Below are 11,805 nucleotides of genomic sequence, written 5' to 3' on the forward strand. Positions count from 1 at the left end.
GAATGCACAAGTAGCAAGTAGGATGCATCAGGATGGTCTTTTCATTTCGGGTTCACCTGTCCTAGACAGACCCAACCCCTGTGTTGAGTCTCCAAGGTCAAATGTACATGATGCAAATAGACGTTCCTACTAGGGATCCAGTACGAGACTGAGTTATTCTAAGTGAAAAACCTGAGGCAGATTGTTCTAGACCTGGCTTACCCAAACGGACAGTTTGAGCCGAAATGGGGGCAACGTACCGGGAGCACGAAAGTCTACCCGGCCTAGTTACTTGTCCCAACTTCGTCTTATTTGGTATGACTTCTAACAGAAAGGTGGGTCACGCGCACGTGCGCACCATAAATTCAGAAGACTCAGAAAGAAGGAGGGTTTCGTAGCAGTTTTATATACACAATTCAGATAATATTAAAGCGGTAAAAGCAACATTTAGTACATTAAGCACAAATATGTGGGCAAATCAGATAACCAACAAAGCCAACTATAATAGCTATTTTAAGCTTGAATTCTTGAACCCTGAACCAGTGGTTCTGGGTTCGTTCCCAAGCAGAGTCGCCAGAGCTGTCGCACCTCCTTCTTCCGCCCCCGCGAGGGGTGAAGGAGTTTTCTCCAATTAAAGGACAGTCGAAATAGGGTTGTTTATTTATTTCAGAGTCGCCACCTGGGAATTTTATGGCGTCCCAAGTCACCGGTTTTAATCCCGAATCGAGGAAAATATGACTCTGTTTGTCATTCTGCGAATCAGAAATCCGAGTAAGGAATTCTGTTAATTCGGGAGAAGGTGTTAGGCATTCCCGAATTCCGTGGTTCTAGCATGGTCGCTTAACCATTTTTATACTTGGCTTAATTATCTCGATTTACTAAATACATTTTTTCTTGTTTCATGATTTTGTTACCGCTTTTATTTAGATTGTTTACAATTATAGACCTTTCTTGAAACGAATCACTCGTACGTATATTCGTATTATATATTTTTTATAAATGTAAAGAATCGTGTCACGCATACGTGTACATAATAAGATTGATAATATTTTTTATATTTTTATTATAAAAAAAAAACTTATGTTCGAAATTGTGCTTAAAATAAAATTAAGAACATTCGTCACTCTTGTATGATTAAATAGTGAACTGCACATCTCAGGTTATATGAAATTAATTTAATATCCTCCGAAAAACCCCCTTTTATTAAAAGTTTGCGCGAACGCATAATCCGAACTGCCTTTAGAAAAATGTAATTAGGTCACGCGAACGTATCCCTAATTTCACAAATATTCTTGATGGTAATATAAAATTTATACAAATGTTTATTATATCCATCTATTTTTTAAATATGAAAGTCATGGGAAATCACTGATTGGAACGCCTCCAAATTCCTTGAAAAGAATTCAAAATTTATTAGGTATTGACCACAGGTTATATTTTAAACGTGTGAATTCTATACCTCAAAACTATTTAAATTAAAAGAATTAACGATATGAAAAATAAATAACGTACAACTAAATTTACCATTTTTATCGTGAATACAGTATCCGTATTTTGTTTATGTATTTTTAGTACTTGATAATTATATGCACAATTTATTTGTTATTTTCCTAGGCTTAAGACTAAGTGTATATGTTTGAAAATTTACCCAAAAAAAAAACGAATTACGTGAAAAACTAGGAAAGAATTAATTGATAAGCAAACTAATAGTTTTCGAAGAATTTTCATTGTTCTATTCGGAGCGAACTCTATTTTGTATATCTTTGACTTAAAATGTTGCAATTCGTATTTATAAATCCCACCTCCTTCTCATCAACTTATTTTTAGTCCAAAGTTCTAATTATTTGGTTAATTTGCTTAAGATGATTGAGTTTGGGATAGATAAAATCAAACCAATTTTTATTCTCGCCCTATGCAAGCTATTTACAAACACTAAATCTACACTTTGTAAAAATCATTGACATTATTTTTTATATACTATTTTTAAGAAATGAGTTAAATGCATTCTTAAAATAAATGGACCATTTGTTGTTAATAAAGAGAACTAATCTACAAGTTGATTTAATAAAATGACATTACATGTACCGTAAATATACATCTGAACCATCCGTAATAATCCAATATCTTAATCGAAACGAATTATATCGATTCACCTCTCACTTAGAGTTATCCGCATTATTAGGCCCTATTTTTGTATAAACGAGAATACTTATGTCAACTAGAATTAAACAATATCGGACTTGACGAAGTTTAATAGCTTAGTTCCCCGATATTTTCATGTTACCAAGCGCTTAGTTAACATGGTCTAAATACAAAGTTTAAAGAATAATCAACTTTCTACCAAATTCCCTGTCTTGACAATTCGAATATAACTATACTTAATGAGATTCTGAAATAGATAACATTATTACAAAGCTTATACGAACTTCAAAAGAGGATGATTAACTAATAGTTCTCATGTCAAGCGCAAGCTAATAGTTAATTAAAAAAAATTAAACTCAACTAATGCCTTCAGATGAACAGTAGACATATTTGAAATTCCAGATTTCATTTACTTGCAATATTGAAGCTTTTCATGACATGAGTCTACAGATATGTACCTCGAAATGAGGGTAAAAGATGTAATACTTCAGCAATAGCAGCAACAGAAAACCCAACAGCAGAAAAATGCCAATGATTCAGCAGATTTGAGCAAAAACAGCAAGACCCGTGAAAACCAGACGCACAGTAGCAGAAATCTTAGGAAAATTTTAGATTCAAACGAACAGTATCACCAAACAAGTCCGGACAGATATGAGGAAAACAATATTTCTGATTTTTCTTTCTTTCTTCTCTTATTATTATTTTTTTTGTTTTGTTTCTCTTTTCTCTGTGTGTGTGCGTATGCTCTTTTTTCTGTTTTTCTCTTTCTGTTTTTTTTCTATGTATGTATCTTCTGTCTCTCTTCCCCTCTTTTTCTCTATCTGTTCTCTTCTATCTGTTCTGCCCCAATACCCCCTCTTTATACAAGTCTACCCCTTCCCTTAAGTGCTGCCCGACCCCTCTTCTTTTCAACAAAACCAGACCCTCCACTAAAAATCTGCTCTTTTACTTTAAATCCCACTAAAGAAGCCTTTTCCCTGATTTTCAGCCTCTCCAATCCTTTTGTCCCCCATTGGTGCATTAATTAATTCATACTAATATCCCATTATCAAAGCACTAATACTAAAATATAAACCTAACTGTTTTAATCTCAAATTGCCCCTGAAAAACCCTTAAACTGCAGCTATAACCAATTCTCTTAAATTCTGGACTGAATTTTAACTAAAATGCCACCTTCTAACCCAATAATATCCAATTAACACTTGTAAAACTGAATTCAAACCAATGTCATATCCACATCAGGCCCTAGTATTCAACAAGAAACATTATGATTCAAACCATTAATCGTATCAGATAATTCTGACCTTACATTGGATCAAACAACATTACAATATAGATGAAGGATTCAGGGAACAGACTGACTAAAGCAAAATAAAGGAACAATTTCAATACACTGAACGAAACCAAACTGAATTTAAACCAAAGCATCACATTAACACCACACAGAACTTGACAAAATAGTGAAGCTAAAGTTGAACCAACAATCACATTAATATTGCACATCAAACTTCAATGACAGTGCGTACTCACATCCTAAACCAAATCGAACAGTCATTGAAACCAAGATAAATGGCTGAAGTGAGATAGTACACAAGGAACTAGGCTGAAATAACACAGGGAACGCCTTAAACTTCAATAAATTCAAAATGAAAGAGGTGTGGCATTGAATTCGCAGATGTAAAACTAACACATAATGTAGAGCAACCTTGATAAAAAATGATCATTTTGAACAAAATAAAAGAAAATAACAAAGGAAAGCAATAATCGAAACAACACTGAATACGCAAACTTAGATAGACAAAAATAATAAAACAAAACTCACCGGATGAACGAAAACTCAAAACCTGGTGTCCTTAACTTGTATTCAAACTCCCATTTTGGCTTTTAAGATCGAAATGAACCTTAATCGAATGTTCTCGGCTGAGAACTTTCGACTAAGGTCGATTACGACCTTAATTTCTTCTAATTTTCCCTTAACCCCCGAATTAGGGTTTCTTAGTCGATTTTCTGATCGAAAGTCCAACCCCTTTGGTACTGATTCGAGGAAAACTGTTAGGACAGTGGGAATGGGGTGACTCGGGTGGTCAAATGGTGTTAGTTTGGAACCGATTGGAATGGCGCCGCCACCAGGGAATCTCATGGCGGCGCTAGGGTTCTTGGCTTTGATTCGATATTCGAGGGGTTCCAGGTCGATTCGAAGGAAACCCATGAGGCTCTAGTGGTGAGAGAGGTCCATAGGTTAAAAGGTGTGAGTTTGGTGGTCGTCAGATGAACTAGGGTTTCGGACTGCATCTTCGATCGAAGATTCGAAGACGTTGGCTGATATTTGGAGGATAAGGTTCAGGGATTTAGGATCGGGAAGTTGAAGTGAGTTCAAGGTGTGAAAATGGAGAGGTTTGGCCACCGTCCGCCGCCGTGAGGGCGGTGGGTCGAGGTCTGGTCTCTGAAAACTCGGGGAAGAAGAGAGGAGAGGGGGGTCTGGCCTGGGGGTGTGGGGTGAACTTTAGGCTTATATACTGGGGTAGCTAATGGATCCTGGCCGTTAGATCAAATGAGATTCACGGCTGGGATCGCTTACTTAAGTGAAACGACATCGTTTCATTTTCTTTAAGACCGGATCGGTCTCTGACGGGAACGGGTCGGGTAAAGGGGAATGTTTTTGGACCGTTGATCAATTCAAAATCAACGGCCCTTATCAAAGCTTCCCAAAACGACATCGTTTGGGGTGTCTTTGAGACGGACCGGACCTGGTGTCGTTTGGGCCTATTTGAACGGGCAACAGTGGCAAGTTTAGGGTGTACTCGTTTGGGCCTTGAAGCTTTTGGCCCAAATCAGGATATTCTAATTTTGAACCCCTTTTCCTTTTTCTTCTTTAATTCCTAATTTTACACAATTCCTAATTAAATTGTAAAAATAAAAAAATACAGATAACCAAATATTAATTAACACTTGACAATAACTATCACATAAGGTAAACATTTAATAAAATCACACAACGGCATACTTAAATGACAAAATTACAACAATTACATATTTTTTTATGATTTTTCCCTCTTTTAAAACCAACTATGGTTTATTTAATTCCTAAATATATTATTTTTTATTTTATTTTATCCTTTTATAAAAACCTATGATTAATTAATTATAAAAATGCAACATTAATTCCTAAATGCACATGTACCTATATTACTATTTTTCTATATTTTTCCCTATTTAAAATAAAATAATCATGCACAAATAAAATGCCACGAAAAATTCAAAATTGCATACAAAGAAAAATTATTTGTGATTTCTTTTGGAGTAATTCTTGTGAGGCAAAAATCACGTGCTCACAATTTGTAAACCGATAACCGATATGCTAAATCGATAATTTTCATAACTGAACCGAACTGATCAATGCCCACCCCTACATGACAACATCCATCTCTTGAAACTTCTCAAGATCAAGTGTTGGTTCCTCTAAGTAAAGATCCAATTCTGACTTTCCATCGCAAGAGGCAATATACTTTTTATATTTTATATATTTTAAATAAATATTTTTATTAGGCCCACGGACAACCCAACCCAGCCTAGCCTCAATCAGGTCTCACGGGCCACGGACCACGGGCTTACTCGAGCCGGATTTAAAAGCCTTATTTTTAAATGGATTCCAAAAATTCTAGCCCAACTATTAAATCACGGCTCTAGATTTCACTACTAAACATTATTCCTTTTTCCCCATTATCGATTCTCGGTTTGAACTTCCTTGTTAGTTACATATGATTTTGTTTTTCAAAAAATTTAACCCTTCATTTATAATTCTCCAATAGAGAATTGTTTGGCAAAAAAGTATGAGACCTTTTATTAAACTAATTAAATAAGAAGATAGATGATAAATCCTAGTTAAGGACAATCAATTCTAGATCTGAGATGGATAACATGAATAGAAAAATATAGTTGAGTACAAATGTTGGCAGTAGTTATGGCCGGATCTAATAGCATGAAAAAGATCATACATTAAATAACATTAAATGGCGATAAAACGTAAATAAAGGAGAAGATCACCCAATCTTGAGTGAGGCGGATCCTTTTTCATTTGATAAAGATGAATGATGGACAAATACAAGAATCTTAGGACCTTTTTCGGATCTGATGGGGAGTGTGGGATAACAGATCATCTAATTTCTTTTGAGAGATGTGTTTTTCTTTTTTCTAAAGATAGAGAGTCCACCCCCTTTTTTAGAGGAGTCATCTCTTCTTATTTATAAGGGATATCCCTAGAAAACCCTTAAAAAGTACAATTAGAGGGAATATCCAGTAGAATATTCCCGTTGAAGATTCCAAAGCAAAACTAGTTGTTACATCTATCTATACTGCTCGACCTCAGCCTTGTATCAGATCACTGCTCGACCTCTGCCTTATTAATCAATGCTCGACCTTGGCCTTATTGATAACTGCTCGGCCTCGGCTTTATTGATCACTGCTCGACCTCGGCCTTATTGATCACTGCTCAACCTTGGCCTTATTGATCACTGCGATTCACATGTTACTCATGACAATTGTCTCCGCATGTCGAATTTCTCTAATTTGATTTTGACCCATACAGTTAGTCCCTCCGCTTATCAAGGTCGTATTTTTGCCGAGATCGGGGAGCGAACTTCATTAATCTTATTTTGAGAAATTCGGATGGGGAGTTCGAATAGTGAGGATCGCGTCTGGGGGTGTCGATCTTTAAGTCCAAGTGGTATCCCTGCGGGCTGAATTTGAGCGGAGTTCGACCAGGGCCAATGACTCGAGTGATGAGTTGATCGAGAAGACGATAGAGTTGGAGAAGGCCAACGAGGCCAAGATGGAAGCTTTGGCAAAGAGGGCGACATCAAATGAGGTCATCCGCGTCCTCAGATCTGGACGGGCGATTCGGCCCTTGTAAGATGCCTTATCAGGTACCCCTTTGATTTGGAATGCTACTTTTACTGCTTATTTCTGGTTCTATTTTTTGAGCGAGGTCGTATGTAAATTCGAGCAAGGCCGAATGTAAATACGAGCGAGGTCGAATTTTGATTTGAGCGAGGTCGAATATTGATTCGAGCGAGGGCGAATGTTTAATTCGAGCGATGAATGTTGATTCGAGGGAGGTCGAATGTTTAATTCGAGAGTCGAATGTAAATTCAAGCGAGGTCGAATGTTTAATTCGAGCGTCATTGAATGTGAATTCGAGTGAGGCCGAATGTTGATTCGAGCGAGGTCGAATGTTGATTCGAGCAAGGTCGAATGTTCATTCGAGCGAGGTCAAATATTGATTCGAGCGAGGTTGAATATTGATTCGAGCAAGATCGAATGTTGATTCAATTGAGGTCGAATGTTTAATTCGAGCGTCGAATATTGATTTGAGCGAGGTCGAATGTAAATTTGTGCGAGGTCGAATGTTTAATTCGAGCGCCGAATGTAAATTCGAGCGAGGTCGAATGTTTAATTTGAGCATCATCGAATGTGAATTCGAGCGAGGTCGAATGTTTGTTGATTTGAGCGAGGTCGAATGTTGGTTGATTCGAGCGAGGTCGAATGTAAATTCGAGATTGGTCGAATGTAAATTAGAGCTAGGTCGAATGTTGACTCGAGCGAGGTCAAATGTTTAATTCGAGAGAGGTCAAATGTGAATTTGAGCGAGGTCAAATGAGAATTCGAGCAAGGTCGAATGTTGATTCGAGCGAGGGCGAATGTTGATTCGAGTGAGGTTGAACGTTTATTCGAGCGAGGTCGAATGTTTAATTCGAGCATCGAATGTTGATTCGATCGAGGTCAAATGTTTAATTCGAGCATCGAATGTTGATTCGAGTGAGGTCGAATGTTTAATTCGAGCGTTGCTTTGGCAAAAATGCAGGTGAGCTTCATGTGCTCATGATTTGCCTACATATATCGAAGAGATTTACATGTTTTCTAGGTTGGCAGTCCAGTCCCAGCCTATATGGTCTCTTGGCATCTTATGATTTGCTTTGACAACGATCATTCCATGTTCGCGTATCTGGGAGAATGCTCCTGCTTCTATTCCACTTAGAAAAACGGTTAGTTAAAACTAAATGAAATACTTTCTTACCTCGATTTGATCGGTCGACGAGTGGAGGGGGGTGACCACGTTCCCTTCTCCTGTTATGCTTTTAGTGGCCGCTACCAATTTGGCAAGGCCGTCCGCTTTGATATTCTGTGCTCAAGGGATTTGGTCAAGCTGGCATTCATCGAACTCGGGTAACGGCTTGGAGATCTCGACATGGTATTTTTCTAGTCTTTGTTCCTTGATTTGGAAAGTCCCTGTGACTTGATTAACAATGAGCTAAGAGTCGCACTGTAGGATGACTCATTCTGCTCCGTACTTGAATGCTAGCTTTAGACCTGCAATCACGGCCTCGTGCTTGGCTTCGTTGTTAGTCATATACGAGCATCTTATAGACTGTCAAATTACTTCGCCTGTTGGGACATCGAGTTCAATTCCAAGTCCAGATACCGACGCTTTTGTACCCCAATCCAATCTTGGGTGCACAAAACCAATCTTGAGTTTAGGACTTAGTATAGTGCTGCATGACAGTGACAGTATACCTCGAACATCCTTATGAGATGAGTTACTTTTAATAAAATTGTTTTTAACCTTTGCTTCCTTGATGACACCTATTGTAGGTAAAAATGTGCCTATCAGAAAGGACGAAACACCACAAGGACCAAAGGAGAGTGAGTTAAGCCACTGATATCACAAAGGCATGCTTTAAAGCTTTCGCCTACAGTTTTTCAAGTTTGCATTTATAACGAGAGGGTGACGCTACAATGAACAGAAAGTGGTTGAATTTTAGATTTAGAGGAAACTAAAATTTTAACTAGAAAATTCCCACAGACGCCGCCAAATTGTTTGACCAAAAAGTATGAGACCTTTTGTTAAACTAATTAAATAAGAAGATAGAGGATAAATCCTAATTAAGGATAATCAATTCTAGATCTGAGATGGATAACATGAATAGAAAAATATAGTTGAGTACAAATGTTGGCAGTAGTTATGGCAGGATCTAATAATATGAAAAAGACCATACATTAAATAACATTAAATGGCGATAAAACGTAAATAAAGGAGAAGATTCACCCAATCTTGAGTGAGGTGGATCCTCTTTCATTTGATAAAGATGAATGGTAGACAAATACAAGAATCTTAGGACCCTTTTCAGATCTGATGGGGAGCGTGAGATAACAAATCATCTAATCTCTTTTGAGAGATGTGTTTTTCTTTTTTCTAGAGATAGAGAGTCTCCCCCCTCTTAGAGAAGTCCTCTCGTCTTATTTATAAGGGATATTCCTAGAAAACCCTAAAAAAATACAATTAGAGGAAATATCCAGTAGAATATTCCCTTTGAAGATTCCAAAGTAAAACTAGTTGTTACATCTATCTATACTGCTCGACCTCGCCCTTATTGATGATCATTGTTCGACCTCGGCCTTATTAATCAATGCTCGACCTTGACTTTATTGATCACTGATTGACCTCGGCCTTATTGATCACTACTCGACCTCGGCCAAACGGCTCAATTCGATTCGCATGTTACTCATGACAATTGTCTCCACATGTCGAATTTCTCTGATTTAATTTTGACCCATACAAGAATGACTATTTAATTATAAAGAAAAGAAAACAAGAATTTCTTCTTTGATGGTAACCCCTTATATGTTTTCTTTGAAAAATTAAAGTTAATACTCACTGATGTTGTGATGCATACTCAATAATGCTTAATTAGTTAAATATTTTTACGCTCTTAGTAAATATATAAATATTTTTAGGCTCTTAGTAAATACTCTCTCCGTTCACTTTTACTTGGCATGCATACTAAAAATAGATTTTTATTTTTACTTGTCACTTTACGCATATCAAGAGACGACAATTTTATTTCATGTTATACCCACAGTATTTATTACTCATTTCAAATCATTTTCTCAAATCCAATAAAATATGCATCAATTAATATGAGTATCACGGTAATTTATGCACTTCATTTATTATTTCTTAAGGGGCGTGAAAAGTTAAAATGTGTCAAGCAAAAGTAAACGGATGGAGTATATGTCATGCAACATTGTAGAATAACTCATTACTCTATATTGGAGTCTTTTTTTTGTTTTTTTAAAAGTCATTCTCTATCGAAAAATTATAAGGGTATGTTTGGAAAGTCACCAAGTAATTAGAATTGATGTAATTACTAGGTAGTAATTACACAGCCTAGTAATTACATAGTTATATAATTACGATGACATGTTTGTTTGTCATAGTGTGATTACAAGTTTACTGTTTTGTTGCACAAGTGTAATTACACTGTTAGATTAAATTTTAAATAAAGTAATTATTAAAACTTTAAAGTTAATATAATAAATAAGTATAAATGATATTATATTTGGTATTTAAGATGTATATTTTTTTGTGAATATATATTAATTAATAATCATATATTTATAACTAATATTGCAAAAATAATTTATATATATATATTCCAAATTAATAATATTTAGTTTAGATATTTAACAAAACTAAAAATATATGTTTTGTAAGATCATCATAGAATTCATGTTTGATAAAATAAATTAATATTTATAATGTCATAACATTATTCAAAAGTTTGACAAAACTAATCTATCAATTCTAACTAAAAAAATGAACAACATGCTATGTGATCCAATTCTACTAGAATAAGTAAATTGGAACCATGAATATAACACAATTTTAAAATCCGAAAAAAATAAATAGAAATATTTTAATATATGTCAAATTCCAACATAATAATAGTAAGTTACACTACAACTTAAGATTAGGAAACATAATAAGTTTATAATCATATTCAACAAGAAAATTTCACTTTAATTGCATATTATATGCCATTATTCTTAATATTTAACTAATTAATATTGCATATGAATGTAGATGTAAATGAAAGTAAAGATACTAAGAAAGCCTTATCACAACCGGATTTAAATGTATTTGATGAAGATGATGTGTTGGATATCCCATAAATGTCATGGACGTTCTCTTGAATAGTTTGTTTTAAATTTTGATTTTTAGTAAATGAAATATAGTCTTGTCTTTTATTTTTTTAGTGTTTATTGTGATATATTGTAACAGTATCAAAAGTTATTAAGTTTTGCAAAAATTATCAAATAAGATATTTTTAACTTTTAAATAATTATCTTTTTTTTAGGTTAGAATTATAAAACTATATTTTAAAAAATGATGAACCGGTCTGTGGGGCCCGCGGCCCACATAAGGCTGAGGTGCGCTGACCATTATAAGGCCCGTCAATATGGTGGACTAATCTAGTCCAATCCGTCATTTACTAAGCTCACGTGAGTTGGGCTGGGCCAACGCGGCTCGACCCATATTAACAGCTCTAGTGAAATATGTCCCCAAATTGGACAACGTCACATAAATTGCAAGGGCTGAATGCGACTAATAAATTGCAGTCATTAAATGCTTGTCTATATCGGAATGTATTAAACGTGACTTAAAAAACACATTTAAGACTTATAAATAACAATGAGATGGGGAATTATAAAAGCAATCCCTAATCACGACTAATATAAATGGGACTAATAAATCTCGCTAAAATGCGACACATTGCAATAGGACTTTAAAGGACTTGTAGCCCGTTTGAATTAGCTGATTTGAAGCCGCTGATAAGCATTAGGTGC

This window comes from Nicotiana tabacum, chromosome 11 (assembly GCF_000715075.1).
Source record: "Nicotiana tabacum cultivar K326 chromosome 11, ASM71507v2, whole genome shotgun sequence".
NCBI lineage: Eukaryota > Viridiplantae > Streptophyta > Magnoliopsida > Solanales > Solanaceae > Nicotiana > Nicotiana tabacum.